General features: G+C 41.0%; 1 non-coding gene across 1 annotated transcript; it reads right to left on the bottom strand.

The window, feature by feature from the left end:
• Nucleotides 1-3898: 3898 nt before the first annotated feature.
• LOC139182879 (U6 spliceosomal RNA) lies at nt 3899-4005 on the bottom strand. The gene has a single exon (XR_011566438.1). It is a non-coding gene; the product is annotated as a U6 spliceosomal RNA (small nuclear RNA).
• Between the last annotated feature and the right edge of the window lie 16500 nt (nt 4006-20505).

Here is a 20505-nt window from a genome sequence, read left to right on the forward strand (position 1 = left end):
CCTGAGCCCAGGTTGCCTGTGTATTCACTTATTGCAACTAACCACTGTGAAATCATTCACAGACCTTGGAAATAACATATGTAAGGTGATTTATTTATATATTTTGACTAATAATCTTAACTTGTCATTTAGTTTTTAAAATTTGATAAACGGACTGGGAATTTAAAGAGGGAGCTGTTTGTGTTAAATTTATAACCCCGCTTCCTGGCATTTTGGGATTGGTTACTGCTTTTGGATTCCTTTTTTTTTTTGGTTAGAGGTGTGTGTGTGTGTGTGTGTGTGTGTGTGTGTGTGTGTGTGTAAGAGGTCTCCTGCTCACTCCCTTCTGGTTTTTCCCACTATGTCAGTGTGATGTTACACAGAAAATTTTTGAGAGGTATAGCCTTCACAGGATGCATGGTGTTTTCCAAATTTTGATGCACTAACAAAGAAGAAAACTGAAAAATGTGGGTAGAGTGTTTTATTAGTGCCATTTTCCTTTTTATTGCTATATTACCCAATTAAAAAATCAAGTGACATTTCAGTAATGATTTGGTTATTCAACAAAATAGGGAATTCAACCCCCAACTAGATTTCCTTGTTTTTTTTTTTTTTTTTGTCAGATATTACCATCTACGAGGAACTCAGTGGTGTTCACAGTTTCACTTCACCTTGACCTGAATAGACATGGAAACTTCTTAAAAACTTTCTTGTCTATTGACAAGAAATAAATGAGTGGAGAGATGCGAGATGGAGTTTGAACATTTCATATTACAGCTACAATTGCTGGAGAGAAAATATGAGTCGTGGTAGGCTACTTATTTTGACTAAAGGCAATTGATAAATTCCCTGCTAGTCTCTGCCTCTGTAGAGATAGGTCCATGTGGCTTGGGTAAACAGCAATAGTACTAGCCAAGAAACTAGGGTTGTGGCAAAAAAAACTACTTACTTGGAAGTATTTCAAGGGAAAAATGGTTTTGTGAGGACTTAGGATCAGGGTCTGAAACTTCTGTAAAGGGTCAGACAGTAAATACTTCAGATGTTATAGACCATATAGACTCTTGCAACCACTCAGCTTTGCTTTGAAGATGGAAGCTGACATAGAAAATACCTAAAAGGGTATGCATTGCTGTGTGCCAATAAAACTTTATTTTTCTATTTTAAAATTTTTAATTCAATTTTTATTTTATATTATAGTTTTAAAAATTATTTATGTATTTATTTATTTTTGGCTGTGCTGGGTTTTTGTTACTATGCGGGCTTTTTCTCTAGTTTCAGTGAGTGGGGGCTTTCTCAAGTTACGGTACGCAGGCTTCTCATTTCAGTTTTTTTTTTCATTTCATTGGTAAAAGTCACTTCAGTCAGTCAGTTCAGTCGCTCAGTCATATCCGACTCTTTGCAACCCCATGAATCGCAGCACACCAGGCCTCCCTGTCCATTACCAACTCCCGGAGTCCACCCAAACCCATGTCCAATGTGTCGGTGATGCCATCCAACCATTTCATCCTCTGTCATCCCCTTCTCCTCCCGCCTTCAATCTTTCCCAGCATCAGGGTCTATTCAAATGAGTCAGCTCTTCGCATCAGGTGGCCAAAGTATTGGAGTTTCAACTTCAACATCAGTCCTTCCGATGAACACCCAGGACTGATCTCCTTTAGGATGGACTTGTTGGATCTCCTTGTAGTCCATGGCACTTTCAAGAGTCTTCTCCAACACCACAGTTCAAAAGCATCAATTCTTAGATGTTCAGCTTGCTTTATAGTCCAACTCTCACATCCATACATGACCACTAGAAAAACCATAGCCTTGACTAGACTGACCTTTGTTGACAAAGTAATGTCTCTGGTTTTTAATATGCTATCTAGGTTGGTCGTAACTTTCCTTTCAAGGAGTAAGTGTCTTTTAATTTCATGCAATCACCATCTGCAGTGATTTTGGAGCCCCCAAAAATAGTCAGCCACTGTTTCCACTGTATCCCCTTCTTGGGACCAGATGCCGTGATCTTAGTTTTCTGAATGTTGAGCTTTAAGCCAACTTTTTCACTCTCTTCCTTCATTTTCACTAAGAGGCTCTTTAGTTCTTCTTCACTGTCTGCCATAAGGGTGGTGTCACCTGAATATCTGAGGTTATTGATATTTCTCCCGGCAATCTTGATTCCAGCTTGTGCTTTCTCCAGCCCAGTGTTTCTCATGATGTACTCTGCATTTCGGTAAAAGTGTCTGTCTTCAAATGTCAAGTTGCATATACAATCTATATTTTCTTAGAAAATCTGTTTCTTTTAGACAAAACTGATGCTGCTATAGTCCTCTTACCTTCATTATGTTCCTAAGAGAAGTAAAAGGTACCTTTCAATGTCTTTTTAGGAAGAAATGTATACGTATATCCAGAACTTCATGAATTTATATATTCATACTCATGGGACACACATACACAATTACACCTACACCTCTCTCTTTCTCTGCAGGAAAGGTTGCTATTTTGTGTGTGTGTGTGTAAAAGCTGTGCTGTGCTAAGTCGCTTCAGTCGTGTCCGACTCTGTGCAACCCCATAGACGGCAGCCCACCAGGCTTCCCTGTCCCTGGGATTCTCCAGGCAAGAACACTGGAGTGGGTTGCCATTTCCTTCTCCAATGCATTAAAGTGAAAAGTGAAAGCGAAGTCGCTCAGTCGTATCCGACTCTAAGCGACCCCATGGACTGCAGCCCACCAGGCTCCTCCGTCCATGGGATTTTCCAGGCAAGAGTACTGGAGTGGGGTGCCATTGCCTTCTCCGTGTAAAAGCTACCTTTCACAAAAAGAACAAACAATAAAATTTCACAGAGGTTTAAGCCACTCTAGAAAAATCCAGCCATTGTTTTAAGATTGTTTTCATTGTTTCAGGTAATTCGTTAAACTTTGAGTTCAGAAATTTAGTTGCCACAGAAAGCCTGCTGAGGTTTTGATATGGTTTGCATCAATTTTACAAGTTAATTAGGGAGAATAACCATTCTAACAAAATTGAGCCTTCTAATCCATGAAAACTGTCTATCTCTTAATCTAAGTCTTTCAAAATTTTGCCTTTGCAGTGTTTTGTCATTTTGGTATATAGATATTGCAAATTTTTTGTTATACTTATTCCTCGGTATTTTATGATTTTTGGTGCTATTGTAGTTGACATTAAAAAAAATTTAATATTACATAACTATATAATCATTTTTTATATCCAACAATCTTGCTAAATTAATAAACTGAAGCTTCACTTGATTCTCTTTGTATACTTAATCATGTCCTCCATGAACCCTGATGTTTTACTTTTTTCTTTCTGGTCTTTACTTTTCTTTCTCTCGCCTTATTGTACTTTTACACTGTTGTTTAGTAGCTCAGTTGTGTCCGACTCTTTTGTGACCCCATGGACTGTAGCCCACCAGGCTCCTCTTTCCATGGAATTCTCCAGGCAAGAATACTGGAGTGGGTTGCCATGCCCTCCTTCAGGAGATCTTCCAGATCCAGGGATTGAACTCATGTCTCCTGCATTGGCAGGTGGATTCTTTATCACTTTTACGTGCTCTAGTATAAAAATGAATAGAAAATGAATAGAAAGGCTAGTTTTAAATGTAGAGTTTTGTTTATATCCTTTATCAGATTAAGGACTTTCTCTGCTGTTCCTTGTTTGCTGATAGTTTTCTTCTTTTTTTAAGATCATGAACAATTGAATTTGCCAAGGGCCTTTTTTTTAATGTGTGAAATGCTTTGTTTGTGAGCATACTTGAGATATAGAGTGTATTTGAGATGCACATATTTCCTTCTCCTTTATTCTGTTAATATGATGAATTACTTGATTTTATTTATTTATTTTAATTGGAGGCTAATTACTTTACAGTATTGTATTGGTTTTGCCATACATCAACATGAATCCGCCACGGGTGTACATGTGTTCCCAAAAAAATATGGAACGCTTCATGAATTTGCGTGTTATCCTTGCGCAGGGGCCACGCTAATCTTCTTTGTATTGTTCCAATTTTAGTATATGTGCTGCCGAAGCGAGCATGAATTACTTGATTTTAGAATAAGCCAATTTTACATTCCTGAAGAAAATCCCACTTGGTCATGATATATTATCTTTTTGCTCTATTATTAGATTTGATTCATTAATATCTTGCTTAGGAGTTTTGCATCGTAATATTCTTATACCAGGTTCTGATATCAAAGTTAAGGTCTTCATAGAAAAGTTGAAAAAAGGATTTCTTCTTTTTCTACTCTCTGAAAATGTTTGTGTAAGAAATCATGATTGAAATCATGTATGTGATTTTTATTGTGGGAAGTTTTTAAATTTTAGATTGAATGGACATAAGAGTACTCAGATTTTCTATTCTTATGTCAGTTTTGGTAAACTGTTGTCTTTTTTCCCTCTGGAGTTTATTCCACTAAATTTTCAAATTTATTGTCACGCAATAAATACAGTCATTATTTTGTTAATATCTGTAGAATTTGTAGTGATGTTCCCTTTTTAATGCTTGGAATGCGTTACTTGTGTTTCATCTCTTTTTTTATAAATCAGTTTTGTTAAGTGCTTATGAATTTTATTAATCCTTTCAAACTGCCAACTTTTGTGTTTGTTGATTTTTCTCCATTGTATATCTATTTTATATTCACTGTTTTCTGTGTTGATCATTAATATAGCTTTCCTTTTATTTTTCTTGGGCTTAACTTGTTTTTTTCTCAAGCTTCTGGAGATGAAAACGTGTCATTGATTTTCAACCTTTCTGTTCTTAAAATACATGTCATTACTTATTATATTCATTTATATTTTAATATGTGCATTTAGTTCCGCAGCTATCCCTTTTAGCATTGCTGTAGCTGCATTCTACAAATTTTGATACATTGTATTTTCTCTTGGTTCAAAATATTTAGTTTCCATTTTGATTTCTTCTATGATCTGTGGGTTATTTAAACATGTGCTGCTTAATTTCCAAACATTTGATGGTTTTCTATTTATGTTTCTGGTATTTGTTTCTCATGTAATGCTACTCTGATCAAAGAAACTATTTTGATTTTGGTCTTTTAAAAGTTTGTGAGAGCTTCCATGATGATTCAGTGATAAAGAATTTGACTGCCAATGCGGGAGAAACGGGTTCAATCCCTGCTCTGGGAAGATCCCACATGCCGTGGAGTAACTAAGCCCATATGCCACAACTATTGAGCCTGTGCTCTAGAGCCCAGGAGCTACAACTACTGAGCCCATGTACTCACTACTGAAGCCCTCATGCCCTCGAGCCTGTGCTCCACCATCACAATGAGAAGTCTGTGCACCGCAACTAGAGAGTAGCCTCTTCTTGCCGCAAGTAGAGAAAAGCCCAAGCAGCAATGAAGACCCAGCACAGCCCAAAACAAAACAACAAAAAAAGTTGAGACTTATTTCATGGTTGAGTTTATAGTTTATTTTGGTAAATGCTTCGCATCCACTTAGAAAGAATGTATATTCCACAGATATGGGGTAAAGTATTCTAAATATGAGAATTAGGTCAAGTTGGTCACTCATGTTGTTTCAGATTGTTTTTTATTGATCTTTCTATCTGCATGCTCTGTCAGTTCCTGGGAGAGGTTTGTCACAGTTGGTACTAGTCTGGCTGGAGAATATGGGCAGGGCTTCCCGGTACAGCTGCAGAGGCCAGTCCTGTTATTTCAGAATGTGTGACTGGCACCCTCTGGAATAGGAACTTATGCTGAAAATGAATGACAACCTTAAGTGTATTTGTGCTCAGTTGTGTCCAACTCTTTGTGACCCTTTGGACTGTAGCCTACCAGGTTCCTTTGTGTGTGGTATTTTTTAGGCTAGAATGCTGGAGAGGGTTGCTATCTTCTCTTCCAGGGGATCTTCCTGACTCAGGGATTGAACCCGTGTCTCCTGCATTGCAGGCAGGTTCTTTACCACTGAGCCATCAGGGAAGCCAGTCAACCCTAGGACTTGGGCCTAAATAGACTAGGTAACCGTAAGATGAACCCGAGGGCTGTGTTGAAAACTTAGTACTATATTTGAATGAAAAAAATCAAGCTGTCAGTTACATAATTGATTTCTGGTACAAATTTAAATTTCTCTGATCTGCTAGTTCTTCTTTAAGTGAGATCATAAAAATGCTCTCTTTTTCCAGCCTATAGAGCATACCCTAAGGTCTCAGCCAAGCTCTCTGTGAAAACTCTGAGGAATTTGGATGTGAAAAAGGATAACACAAGTGCTGGGAGTGGGGGGTGGTGCGTGGTAAGTACCCTTTATCTCTAAGATTTGCCTCCTCAGCAATTTCTGAGGAGTCCATTTGACACGACCGGATATATAGGTTCAAACATCCCCTCAAACCCATATCTAAGTAGCAAACTTTTTCCAGATGGGAATATGCGCTGACTCTAAATTATCTATGGATCTGGGCTTGGCACTAGTGAGGGGTTTATAGATGAGCATCAACTTCTTACGAGCATTGGACTGGGGAACAAATGTTTTTGAATTCAGAAACCTAGAATAGAATCCGATTCTTGCACTTTGTAGCTATGTGGCAAGGGCAAAATCACAACCTGTCTGAGCTACAGAGTTTTTATTTGTAAAACCTGATTCATAGAATTTGTGGTTTGGATGAAATAGGTAGGAAGCTCCTGGCACTGTGCCTGGTTCTAGAGACAATCAACACATGCTAATCCCTCCTCCTTCTTTCCCAGTCTCTCAAGTGAAAGAATCAAACTCTCCTTTTGGGTTTAGTGTCAGAGACTGAGAGTGGGGTTGGCTGAGGACCTTAGTACTGGGATAAGACTGGGAATAGGGAGAATCGGGGTCTGCAGGTCCCAGGGTCTACTGAACAACAGCAAAGTTTTCTCACACAAGGAATGAGAACCAGTTCATAGCTGTATTCTGACGCAGTTACGCATCCCAGGAGAATTGCAAACCAGTCAGGAAAGACATGACAGGCATTTCAACTTCTGTCCAAACGTGGGAAAGCCCGTCACACATCCGAGGCTGACCCAAATATAATGCTGACATGTTCATTTTGCACAGGACTGGGAACTGTTAGTACTCATCACTTTCTGAGATTTGCATTAAAGCACATCATAGGAAAATGTTACTGCCAGTCACTGAAGGAAGGTTGGTAGTCTGGGCTCAGCAGGGAATCCACCAGAAGGGGAAGCATCAGCCGGGCTGACAGAGGGCGGGTCAGGAGAGATGACCTAACTCCCAGGGCCCCGTGGGAGGTTCTGGGAGGGTATTCAGGTTGACCTGGAATAATGGAAGACCTGCATCTGGGCAGAGCCTATCTAAACTGTGAGAACAAGTCAGAGATTTTCTCCCAGGATGGGCTTCCTCTCCGGCAGTCTGTCTTGAGGATCCAGAGGCTCCTTCTGGATCAGTGGGAGATCACACTGAAGTTGATTAGTAAAGTCTGCCATGGAGCTGAGAAGGACTGGTTGACCCATAGGCTCTTTCTTTTCTGACTTCTTTTAAAATTTAATTTTAATTTTTCCTCAAAGGAATATATTTACATAATGGGAAAAAGCAGTAATACTACAGAGCTTTCGTGAAAATAGCAGCTCTTAGTCTCACCTCTCCCAGTACCCCAAAGGCAAACTCTCTCCATTTTTAAAAGCTACAGATTCCTATGTTCATAGTTCTCTTTTTCTTTTATGAAGGATGCTTTCAAACCTACACAAAAGTTTGGAGAATAGCGTGAGAAACCCCATACTCTGTCACCTGCCTTCAATCACAATCCTTGCCCAGCCAGTCTTATTTCATTTCTCTCTCACCACTCTCAGATTGTGTGTATACTAAATTGCTTCAGTCATGTCTGACTCTTTGCGACCCCATGGACTGTAGCCTGCCCGACTCCTCTGTCCGTGGGATTCTCCAGGCAAGAATACTGGAGTGGGTTGCCATGTCCTCCTCCAGGGGATGTTCCTGACCCAGGGATCGAACCCTCATCTCCTGCATCTCCCGCATTCCAGTCAGATTATTTATCCACTGACCGACCTGGGAAGTTCCCCTTCTCAGATTATTTCAAAGCAAATTCAAGTCCCTGAAACACTTAACCTGTAAATAATTTAGTGTGACTCTCCAAGTATATAAGGAATCTTGTTTTTAACATAACCACATACCATGGCCTCCTTAGTATCATCATATATCCATGTTCCAAATTATCAATTATCTTATCATTAAAAGAATATTTTACCTTAATATTTCTAAATAACACGCTTAGATCTGAGTTATTTATGTTCAGATCTAGTAGAACAGTTACTTTATTCCAGGCATCCCCATTTATTTTATAGCAAGTCTGTAAGTCACCTAGAGGCAGAGAGGATCCTGTAGGTGAGATGTGACGGTCTTCCAACCGGGGTCCCTTTGCAGATGCTGACCTTCTAAGCAGCTACCTCTTCTGATTTGGTGATGTGGGACTTTGTGTTTTCACTCTGTGGATGTGAGCACAGTGTTGGAGATACTTGTTGCCTACAAATGTACCTGGAATGCACTTATTCAGTCACTCTTGGATCCATTCCTGATGCTGGGAGAATGGGTGGCAGTGCCAGTTGTTTCTAAGGGAGCCAGTGTGGTGTAACAGAAAGACATGGCAGCTGTTGAAACGAGAGAGCTCAGATTTTAATCCAGCCTCTGCCACTGGCAGCTGTGTGACCTTGGGAATATTACATAACCTCTTTGGATCTGTTTTCAGGCAGTGCAGGGATAACCATGCTTATCTGGAAGGGAAGTTGGTGTGAAGACTCAATGCAATAACATACAAACAGAACACACTGAAACACCTGGCACATAGAAGGGACACAGTAAATTCACACGATCTTTCTCAGTTATACATATATACACACTGTATTTGTATATGTATGTGTGTGCATGTGTGAAAAGTTGCTTCAGTCATGTCTGACTCTTTGCGACCCCATGGACTGTAGCCTGCCAGGATCCTCTGTCCATGGGATTCTCCAGGCAGGAATACTGGAGTGAGTTGGCAAGCCCTCCTCCAGGGGATCTGCCTGACCCAGGGATCGAACCTGGGTCTCTTGTTTCCTGCATTGGGAGGCAGGTTCTTCACCACTGAGCCACAAGGGAAGCCCAGGTATTTGTGTACATATGTCCAAATATAATATTTTACATTTTATTGATAAATGGACAATAAATTGACTTCCATTTGGCATATTCACTACTGTGTTTATCTAAAAATTATCTAGCCTTTGTACTTAAACTGCTACTTATAACTAAACAAAGCTAGTGGAGGTGATAGAATTCCAGTTGAGCTATTCCAAATCCTGAAGGATGATGCTGTGAAAGTGCTGCACTCAATATGCCAGCAAATTTGGAAAACTCAGCAGTGGCCACGGGACTGGAAAAGCTCAGTTTTCATTCCAATCTTAAAGAAAGGCAATGCCAAAGAATGCTCAAACTACTGCACAATTGCACTCATCTCACATGCTAGTAAAGTAATGCTCAAAATTCTCCAAGCCAGGCTTCAGCAATATGTGAACTGTGAACTTCCTGATGTTCAAGCTGGTTTTAGAAAAGGCAGAGGAACCAGAGATCAACTTGCCAACATCCGCTGGATCATGGAAAAAGCAAGAGAGTTCCAGAAAAACATCTATATCTGCTTTATTGATTATGCCAAAGCCTTTGACTGTGTGGATCACAATAAACTGTGGAAAATTCTGAAAGAGATGGGAATACCAGACCACCTGATCTGCCTCTTGAGAAATTTGTATGCAGGTCAGGAAGCAACAGTTAGAACTGGACATGGAACAACAGACTGGTTCCTAATAGGAAAAGGAGTACGTCAAGGCTGTACATTGTTACCCTGTTTATTTAACTTATATGAAGAGTACATCATGAGAAACGCTTGACTGGAAGAAACACAAGCTGGAATCAAGATTGCCGGGAGAAATATCAATAACCTCAGATATGCAGATGACACCACCCTTATGGCAGAAAGTGAAGAGGAACTCAAAAGCCTCTTGATGAAAGTGAAAGTGGAGAGTGAAAAAGTTGGCTTAAAGCTCAACATTCAGAAATCGAAGATCATGGCATCCGGTCCCATCACTTCATGGGAAATAGATGGGGAAACTGTGGAAACAGTGTTAGACTATTTTTCTGGGCTCCAAAATCACTGCAGATGGTGACTACAGCCATGAAATTAAAAGACGCTTACTCCTTGGAAGGAAAGTTATGAGCAACCTAGATAGCATATTAAAAAGCAGAGACATTACTTTGCCAACAAAGGTTCGTCTAGTCAAGGCTATGGTTTTTCCATTGGTCATGTATGGATGTGAGAGTTGGACTGTGAAGAAGGCTGAGCGACGAAGAATTGATGCTTTTGAACTGTGGTGTTGGAGAAGACTCTTGAGAGTCCCTTGGACCGCAAGGAGGTCCAACCAGTCCATTCTGAAGGAGATCAGCCCTGGGATTTCTTTGGAAGGAATGATGCTAAAGCTGAAACTCCAGTACTTTGGCCACCTCATGTGAAGAGTTGACTCATTGGGAAAGACTCTGATGCTGGGAGGGATTGGGGGCAAGAGGAGAAGGGGACGACAGAGGATGAGATGGCTGGATAGCATCACTGACTTGATGGACATGAGTCTGAGTGAACTCTGGGAGTTGGTGATGGACAGGGAGGCCTGGTGTGCTGCGATTCCACGGGATCTCGGAGAATTGGACACAACTGAGTGACTGATCTGATCTGAAAATTAAAATTCAAAACAGTAAAAACAATTCCTTTTAGTAAAATTTCCTTCCAAATTAAAAATACAAATTATAGAATTTTCTAAAAAAACCCTTTTCTTAGTTTCATATAATGCTAATTGAAAGTAAACTCTCCTCTCTTGGTGGATTTGCTTTAACAGACACATGACTGACACAGTTAGAAGTGTTTCAATCTGGGCTTCTCTAGTCGCAAGGGATGGAAAGATACCACAAACTAGCAAAGAGGAATTTTTAGGCAAAGAGGAATTTTACTGGCTCACAGAAGTTGAGATGTCTCCACAAAGTTATGATGCTGGACCTTATAAAATATTGTTAGATTTTTCTCTTTCTCTTGCCATCACTCAGGTCTGCATGGACTTCAATTTGTAATGTCTTCCAATTTTCAGGAGGTTCTAGCCATTAGGCAAGAAGAGAACATAAAAGCCTTCCAGATTAGAAAGATAAATGTATTTACACATTTTGATCTTCCTAAGGACGGTGACTCCAGCAATGAAATTAAAAGATACTCCTTGGAAAGAAAACTATGGCAAACCTAGACAGAATATTAGAAAGCAGAGACATCACTTTGTCAGCAAAGGTCTGTATAGTCAAAGCTATCGTTTTGGAAGTCATGGAAGTAGTCATGGAAGGATGTGAGTTGGACCATGAAGAAGTCTGAGTGCCAAAGAACAGATGCTTTCAAAGTGTGGTTCTGGAGAAGACTATTGAGAGTTCTTTGACTGCAAGGAGATCACACCAGTCAATCCTAAAGGAAATCAGTAAAAAAAACAAAAAAAAACAAAAACAAAATAGCCACCTTGCATCTCTAGCTTGTGTTATCCTTACAGCTCTCAATCCCCAGGGAAGAGGAACTTTTCTTTCCCAAGATCCATAAATCACATCTCAGAGAAGGCTCTGATTGAGTCACTTTGGTCATGTACTCACACATATGGTGAGAACACAGCACAGGGTTGAGGTGGTTGCTGAGGTAGGCAGTCTTACCATGACCATGAGGAAGGAAAGGGGTGCTTCTCTAGAAAAGTCAAGAGTTGATATCAAAAAAGGATACTGTTTAGGAAAAAAGCAAGTGTATCATTTACATAATTTATTTGATAAATGATTATTGGCTATGCTAGCACAGTCAATGTTTTTATCGATTTTTTTCAGTTAGAGTGAACACTCTTCTCTGAAAATGTCTTTATTCTAATTAATTTCATACCAAGATAATACAGTTACAGACAATAATAAATAAAAATGTTCTTAAGCAAGTATTATGTGTCAAACACTAGTCTAAGCACATAACATACCTTACCCATTTAATCTTCACCAAAGCATATGAGATAGGAACTCTTACTATCTCCATTTTACAGAGGCATAACCTGAGGCTGGGAAAGGTAAGTAACTTTCTCCAACCACATAGCTAGTAATTAGAAGAACTCAGATCAAACCTGGACAGTCTGGCTGCAGAGCTTACACCCTGAGTATCTAATGACAAAAGGAAATTTCAACTGTTTGTGTCACAGTGCCACAGATGACCACTCAGTGAAGTTCATGTTACTTGTAACACACATGACACTCTTTATTCTGAAATAAAGTTGATTCATCAAAGACTAAAATGTCTCTGTGTAGTTAGTGTTATGGTAGGTGTCTTAAGGTTGGCTGGGTTGTCGGCAACATAGGAAGACCTGGTTCTTTCTTGAGAGGAATTTATAATTCTATTTGAGGAGATAAAACATGCAAATGGGAAACAAAAAACAGTAAAATCAAAGCCCCCTGGAAGCCTTATTCATACTTGCTGGGAAACAGGGACTGAAGTCATGCCTGGGGCTGTCTGGGTTTAGCTAGGGAAGCCTTGTGACGAGGTGAGTTAAGTTGAGCTGTCAGGGAGGAAACACTCATGGATTAGCAAAAACAAGGGAAACCCTTAATAACGATAAACAATAGGCATGATGGCTGCTGTCTCTGTGTGTGACCCCATACCAGGATACGCCTAACCCTGTCATGTGACCTCTCCTATAGCGTTTGCACATGGCAGCTCTGTGACCTAGGTATTATCATTTTCCTCACTTTAAAATATGAGGAAATGGAGTTACAGAGGTTAGGAAATGCATTCAAGTTCACACAGCTACTAAGTAGAACTAGATTCCTGCTGAGGTTGACTGATTCCAGAATCCAAGTTTCCAACCACTATACACTTAGACATAATTTCATTAAAAAAGATTCCATTTAAAAAATGTTGAACTTTATTATGTCTCCAGTACACAGAGGGCCGACAAAACGTTCATTGGATTTTAGATTGTGATACCCTCAGGGATCCCGGTGCACACATGGATGTACTGCCCATCACCTTACACAAGGGCCTTGCAGTTGACCTCTCGAGATGCATTTATGGACATGAGGAGCTTAGAGAGTATGAAACCAGGAAATGCCCAGGCTCCATTTCACCCAAGGTGGTCACTGCAAAATTTTCACAGGTGTCCTTCCTGAGGCCATACATTATCAAGGCTCTGCTAAGATAGTGAAGGTTCGACTATAAAGCATCAGTCTAACCTTAAACCAGTGAAACTGCAAGGCAAAATTATTCACCGGGTTTGCTCACATCAGCATAATCTGAGTGAACCATCCCCAAGGACAAGCCATAACGAGCAGGAGAGGCATGTGGATGAAATATAATCAGAGGCAGGGGAAAAGATGAGAGAAATCGCAAAGCTTGCTGAAGGACAGTGCCTTACTGACTTTTTGGCATCCTTTTGTATACAAGGTCGACAGGCACAGCCCACATCCCAAAGTCCTTGAAGCTGATAAGGAAGAAACTGGATGTGTGCGTGTTCTTTTTGTGTACATGCAAGAGTGTGTGTGTGTGTGTTTAAATTCATGACCAGAAACTCTGTTGTATGTGTTAAATGGCTGAAAAATTAGGAGGTGCCAGGCTTTGCTTTAATTGGATTTTCTAAAGTATAAATAAAAGGAGGGAAGGGAGATGCACTCTTTGATTGATGCCTTCCTTCAGAGTATGATAGCTGGTCGAGAGTCTTTCTCTTTCCTAATTAAGGGGCCTTATTCCACTCTCACTCAGAGCTGCTGCCTGTGTGCTGGTCTGCAAGCTGACATCAAACCCATGTGGCCAGAAATGCCTTGAGAGGTGGAGTGGGCACAGAAGGCTGAACCCCTGGGGTGTTACAGAATCTGTATAGAAACAGAGGAACATGATGCCCAGCTCTGGTCTGGAGAAACGATCCCTAGAAACATGGCTTCATCTGAGACTTGAAAGTACACCCAAGGGGTTACCTTAGGAAGTTTAACGGAAGTAAACTCCCTATAGTTTTTGAAGACCAGCCTTTGTTGGGTTGGGAGGTAGGGTAGAAGTGGGTTAGCCTAGGCTGGGAGAAGAGAGAGATTGGCTCACAGTCTTACCTCTGTTGTCCATTTTCCTCACTGGGATCAGGACTACAGGGAGGCAGATGAGGAACTTAGGGGGCAAAATTTAAGGAGATTCACTCTTTGATACTTGCAGTTCTACAGCCAAAGGAATCTGCCAATTATGCACATGTAAGTGGCCTAAAGATGGAATCCAAAGGTCTTCATAAGACTTCCAGCAGTTCTTCCCCGACTTCCATGTGCCTGCAAACCACCCGGGGAGCCCTTGAGCATCGGATGTGGACTCTAGGTATAATACCTCATAGATAGGTCCCAAAATTCTGCATTTCTAACAAACTCCCCAGTGATGCAGGGACTACTGATCTGGGAGCCATACTTAGAACAGTGAGGGTTCAGGTACCAGGAAAGCAAGGCTGGGAGCCGTATCTGACCTGCCACCTGTCTATCTGTTCTTGTACATCGAGCTGGGTTTTTAAAAAACATTTTCATTTATTTATTTTTGGCTGTGCTGGGTCTTCATTGCTGCAGGTTTTCTCTAGTTGTGGCAAGCAGGGACTTCATCGTGGTGCACGGGCTTCTCACCGTGGTGGCTTCTCTTGTGGAACACTGGCTCTAGGGCATTTGGGCTTCAGTAATTGTGGCTCTCAGACTCTAGAGCATGGGCTCAATAATTGTGGCATATGAGCTTAGATGTGGGATCTTCCCAGACCAGGGATCGAACTCACGTGCCCTGCATTGGCAGGTGGATTCTTAACCACTGGACCACCAGGGAAGCCCCATAAACAGAGTTTTATTACAACACATTCATTTATATATTGTCTGCAGGTATTTTCCTGGATGCAGTGGAAGAATTTAACAGCCTTGACAAAGATTGTATGGACCACAAAGCCTAAAATATTTACTATCTGTCCTTTATAGAAAAGTTTGGTGAGCCCTGGTTTATAGAATCCTGTTTCTGTTTCTCATCACTCACATTTCAGCCAAATGCCACAGACTTATATTTCTAGGGCTTTGCAAATGATGTGAGCTCTCCTTTGATGTTCTATCCCTTCTCTTCATTATCTCTTACCTTGTCATCTCATCTCAGCTCAGATGTCATTTCTTCTATTATGCCTTGCTTGACCTTCCCAAACTGAGCTAGGTAACTCTCATTTCACCCAGAGAGTCTGAAACTTCCCATTGCAACACTAATTACTCTGAAGTGTAATTGCCTATTTCTTCATCTGGATCACCCATTCCATCATAGATTCCTTAAAAAGTGTATTGAAGTGTAGTTGATGTACAGTGTTGCATTAATTTCTCCTATATGGCAAAGTGATCCAGTTATACATACATATATTCTTTTTCATCTTCTTCTCCATTATGGTTTATCATAGAATATTGAATATAGTTCCCTGTGCTATGCAGTAGGACCTTGTTGCTTATTCCTTTTGTATATAATCATTTGCACTGCTAATCCCAGCTCCCAATCTTTCCCTTCCCCACCTCCTTTCTGCCTTGGCAACCACAAGTCTGTTCTGACTTCTTAAGGGTAGGGATTATATCTGTTAACTATAGAATTCCAAGTACTAGGCATATAATATTAAATTTTAAATTTGATAATTTCATGACAACTTTAGACATCTTATTTTATTTTTAAGCACCTGGGATGGAAAGAGGTTTTGCCATTCCAGAGAAATTCAGCCTAATGTGCTTCCCTGCACTGGTCCCCTTGAAGAGGGTGAAATCCTTGGGGGTTGTCCACCCCAGTGAGACAGTAGCACCTCACCTACGCAATGCCACACACGCATACATGTGTACACAGCAGTTCTCAGGTCTGATTCTTGGGTTGGGCAGAGGACCTACATTTCTCTTGAGATTAAAATATTTGAGAATTTAAGGATCGCCTACTTTTCCTGGAATCTTCTGTACTCAGACTCTTAAGACTGGTGGTAAAGATTTTGGCAGGAGGGAGAGTGAAACTCCTGTATGACAATTCTTGGATTGTATTTATCCCTGTTCTCCTTGAACAGGGAGAATGGGAATCCAGTTCAGTGGGTCATTTCAAGAAAGTAATCAGCCATTAGGTCAATTGCCTCTTTCAAGAGGACAAGCGATGGTTTTCAAAGCTCACTTCCACTCAACAGGGCTGGTAGAACCTTGGGTAAAGAGCTAGAGTCTGCCCAGAGGGTTGCCAGCATGGGGTATGGTCACTGAAGACAAGCCCTTGGGTTCCCTTGGATTCTTCCTTGAAGGCATGGTGTATGCTTCCAAGGCGGCCCTTCTATGGTAGGACCAAGGTGTCAAAGCAAGACTTAAACACTTTAAGCCAACAATTGATAAAAGGTTGGGGAAATTATCTAGGCGAGATGTTCCGAGTTAACTAGATGCACCTCAAGCCACCAATTCTCTAATTCTTCCTGGAGGTGTTCAGATCATCACTCCAGTGCTCACACACCACGAGGCATTTGCCTCTTTCCCTCACATTCTTTATTTTTGCTCGTTTCTGGTCAGTTCCCCCAGGACCTGTTCCCTCAAGTTCTTAGTTAACACTCAGAATCTATGGACGCCCAGTGCCACTGCCTTTTCATTATCACAGATATTACTTTTTAATATCACAGGCATTTCCTTTGAAATCTTTCTAATTCCTTTGTTGAAGCGATTAAAAAAAAAAAACTCCTTGGGAAAAATTATGTAACTCTAGAAAGAACAGCCAACATTTGAGATATCCTGTGACAGTGAAAAGCCAAATTCCAGATGTTGGGTTTTGAGTCTCCAAAGCAGTGTGTGCAAGGCAGGGAGGCTGGCAGCAGGATCGGGAATCCATCAGAGATTTGCTGACTTCCCTCCCAGGGCAATTAAGAGTTCAAGGCAGGCAGCTGAGGAGGCCTTTGGGGAACTGGTGGGCACCTTTAGCACTATCTGCTGAGCAAGCAACCATTCTCCAAACTTTGGATGCCTGGACTATTTTTTATCCTGATGCTGTTAATAGATGCCCACCAATAACCAACCATCTGAGGAAGGACAAACAGGAGTATGCCTTTAGAGAAGATCATTTATTTACCTGTTTATTTGCTGTCTGAATATGCTGAATGAGGAACATCAGGATTTTTTGAAGTTTGACTTTCTTTTCCCCCTTCTCTTAAAAATATGAAGTAGTTGCTCATTTCTCTGTTTTGGTTTTATCATAGTTGGGATTTTTTAGGCCACACACAGGCATACTTTTTAGTTTTGGCAAGAAGTAAACATCCAAGGCTCATAAATTACATTCATAAATATTTAGCGTACTTCGATGTATTAAGAGGTTTTAAAGGAAAGGAAAGAAAATCAAGACTGGGTAAAAACAAGCATTTATCCAGAGGAAAATAAAATCCTTTATTTCATTGTTTGAAGACTTGAAAGCAGTCACCAAGAAACAAAAATGAACTGCTGAAGTTTTCAAAGGAATCATATTCTGCTTCCAACACAAGAGCAAGGAAAATATCTCTTGATTTTAATAAAATTTTGGATTAAGTGTCCTACAATGACAGGGTGAAGAAATAGTTGTATTTAAGAGTTGATGAATCATGGAAAGAAAGAAACTGGGGACCTGGAACCAATCAGTGATCTAATATGGAGTTGCTTTGGGGTCAGACAGTGGGCAAGAGTCAGGGACCTGGCTTCTCATCTTTAGCTTCTCATCTTCCATTTCTTGGGATGGGGAGCCTGCATTGCCCTCCTGTATCTGAAGAGAAAATCAGATTAAGAAACTTGAAAGCACAACTATTTGTATATATCAGAATGGATGCTGGGTAGGAATGATACTTGCATTAGGAAAGACATTCTTCACTTTAGAAGAGTATTCATCTCTGGATATAATTTACTAAGTTGCTTCAGTACATTTAAAATAGGATTTAATTTCTGAAACATTGATTGTTGCAAAGTTTTTTTAGGACTCTCTCTCTTGCACAGAGTGAGAGTTCCTTGTGCTGGCTGACTTCCTCTCAGGTATATGAAGGCATCTGCACCAACATTAATTTGTCGCATCCCTGCTCAAAAATCTCCAGTGTCTCCTGCAAGGTTTCTCAACCTCTTATTCTGATACAAGGATAATCCTTTGTTGTGGGATGCTATCCTGGGCATTGGAGGATGTTTAACAGCATCTGTGGCCTCTACCCACTAGCAGCCACTCTCACCATGACCATCAAAAATGTGTCCAGGCTTTGCCAAAAGTTGTTTCCTGGGGTGCAAAGCTGAGAAGCCCGGGTCTATCAAATAAAGGGTGTAGGTCTTAGCTTCTCCAGCACCAAAGGTTCGGTCCCCCCGCCGCCTACCCTCATCTTGAAGCACTCGATTTCCTAGTTCCCATGCCACACACTCTGCTCATTATTACCCTCTGTCCGTGTCTTCCCCCTTGCAATGCCTTTCTCCTTGCTTGTTCTCCTTGGAATCCTTCCCTGTCTTCAGCTCAGCCCCACCTCCCAAAGAGTTCCCAACCCACATAACTTTCTGCTTCCTAATACAGGTGGTATCTATTGTCCTCCTTGCTCTTTGGGGGACAACAGGAAGTCCAGACCAGGTTAGGATGACCTGGGAGCAGGGGGACCTTGCTTCTGGGGCGAGCTCTGGAGAGGAATCGAGAACTCAGTAGAAATGACTGCCTGGGGGTGGCCCCAAGCTCCTGTTACTCAGAGGGGACCAGATGTTGCTGGGAGAGAACCAGCTTTATCGGCCATGAGAAAACTGATACAAGAGCCTTTAGGCTAACAGGTTAAAAAAGGTGATTTATTAGTTTTCTAGCATTGCTGTAACAAAGTGCCATAAGTTAGTGGCTTGGAACAATAGAAATTTGTTTTCTGCCAGTTTTGTAAGTCTGAAATCAAGGTGTTGGCATGGCCGTGCTCCCTCTGAAGGTGCAAGGGAGGTGTTCCCTGCCTCTCTCTGGGCTTCTGGTAGGTAGCCTTAGGCATTCCTGCGCTTGTAGCTGCCCCACTTCACCGCCTTGTCCTAACATGGTGTTCTCCTGGTGTCTTCACATCATCTTCCTTCTGTGTGTGTCTCTATCTATGTCTCAATTTGCCCTTTTTATAAGGGCACCAGTCGTATTGGATTAGGGCCCCACCCTAATGGCTTCATTTCAACTTTATTACATCCCTAAAGACCTTGTTTCCAAATAAGGTCACATTCTGACATACTGAGGGTTAGGATTTCAACGTATCTTTTTTTTGGGGGGGGTGTGGGGGGCCACACAATTCAGCCAGAACAGGTGGGAAAATCATCTCAAGTTACCCCTGAAAGGCATGAGAGTCATTTATCTGGTGTGACTTATTGGCAGCCTTTTAATACATCTCCTTCCCAAATCTCTCCTCCGAACTCACTTGTATTATTCCTATGGTCTGTCATTTTCCCACAGGGGAAAAAATCCCCTCATAAATGTCCCCTTGGGATGTTGAGGCCAGGATATAAATTATTATTACCTACTACCTTTGTTAAAAGCTAAAGTGAAGAAAAAGATGACTGAGCCATAAGAAGGGAGAAGAAGAGAGGGAAATCTGCAGGGAGGGGAGGGGTCAAAGACCACCTCTGCCCACTCAGCTGTTGTCCCTGAGCCTGGACTTAGTGGCAGCACTGGCTTTCCTGGGGGCCGGTTGGGAGGGGTGTGGCCCCAAGAAGGAAGGCTCAGATTCCTGGGAGGCATTTCTGTACTTCCCAGGGGTCCTGTCCCTAAGTTCCATCCTCCAGCCAATGATTTTTTTTTGCCTGAACTACAAAGATAAACACTCCTCTAATTCTGAGTTTGTTCATTATAAACATGTATAAAATGCATCTAAATGTTTTCAAGTCAACACACCATAAAAACACCAAAGTTTTGATGCTTAAAACTAAACCAAACAACACAGGCATACTGCCTCTTGCTGCCTCAGCTTCAGATTTCTTTGTGTTTTCAAATTTTCTCAGCCAACAAGCAGAGAAATTTTGCAAATATATTATCAGCTAGTACTATCAGCTTTCCTGAATTACCTGCTATAGAAAATGCTCTGCCCAGCTCGGCTACAAATTTTCCTGCCACCTTGGTGAGATTTATTGGCTCTCAACACAAGCCTCCAGTATCTCATGTCAAACCATAGGTCATGTGCAAATGAACCATTTCATTCTGGATTTTCCCAAGTTTTAAAAATTAAACCTTCTCTCTAAGAGAATTCTAATTTGAGAGGGCTTGGGAAGAAAATGAATAGAATAAATAGAAAAAACATTGGCTATTCACTGGAAATGATTTGGAACCTGCAGTCAGAAAGATTTATGCAGAATGTGATTGCCTTACATACATTCTGTAAAATCGATAAATGCACCTTTCAGCTCCACCTATTTCTGTACCTGCAGAAACTTTCTTTTCCTGAAAGAAGCAGTACTTGGTTTAGACAAGCACCTTATCTGTCTGTATCCTGGACAATTTGTTAATAGGCAGTTTTTGGTTTTGAGGCAGTTGTATGCAGTTGTGAGTAT

This window comes from Bos indicus, chromosome 4, assembly GCF_029378745.1.
Source record: "Bos indicus isolate NIAB-ARS_2022 breed Sahiwal x Tharparkar chromosome 4, NIAB-ARS_B.indTharparkar_mat_pri_1.0, whole genome shotgun sequence".
In the NCBI taxonomy this organism is placed as follows: Eukaryota; Metazoa; Chordata; class Mammalia; order Artiodactyla; family Bovidae; genus Bos; species Bos indicus.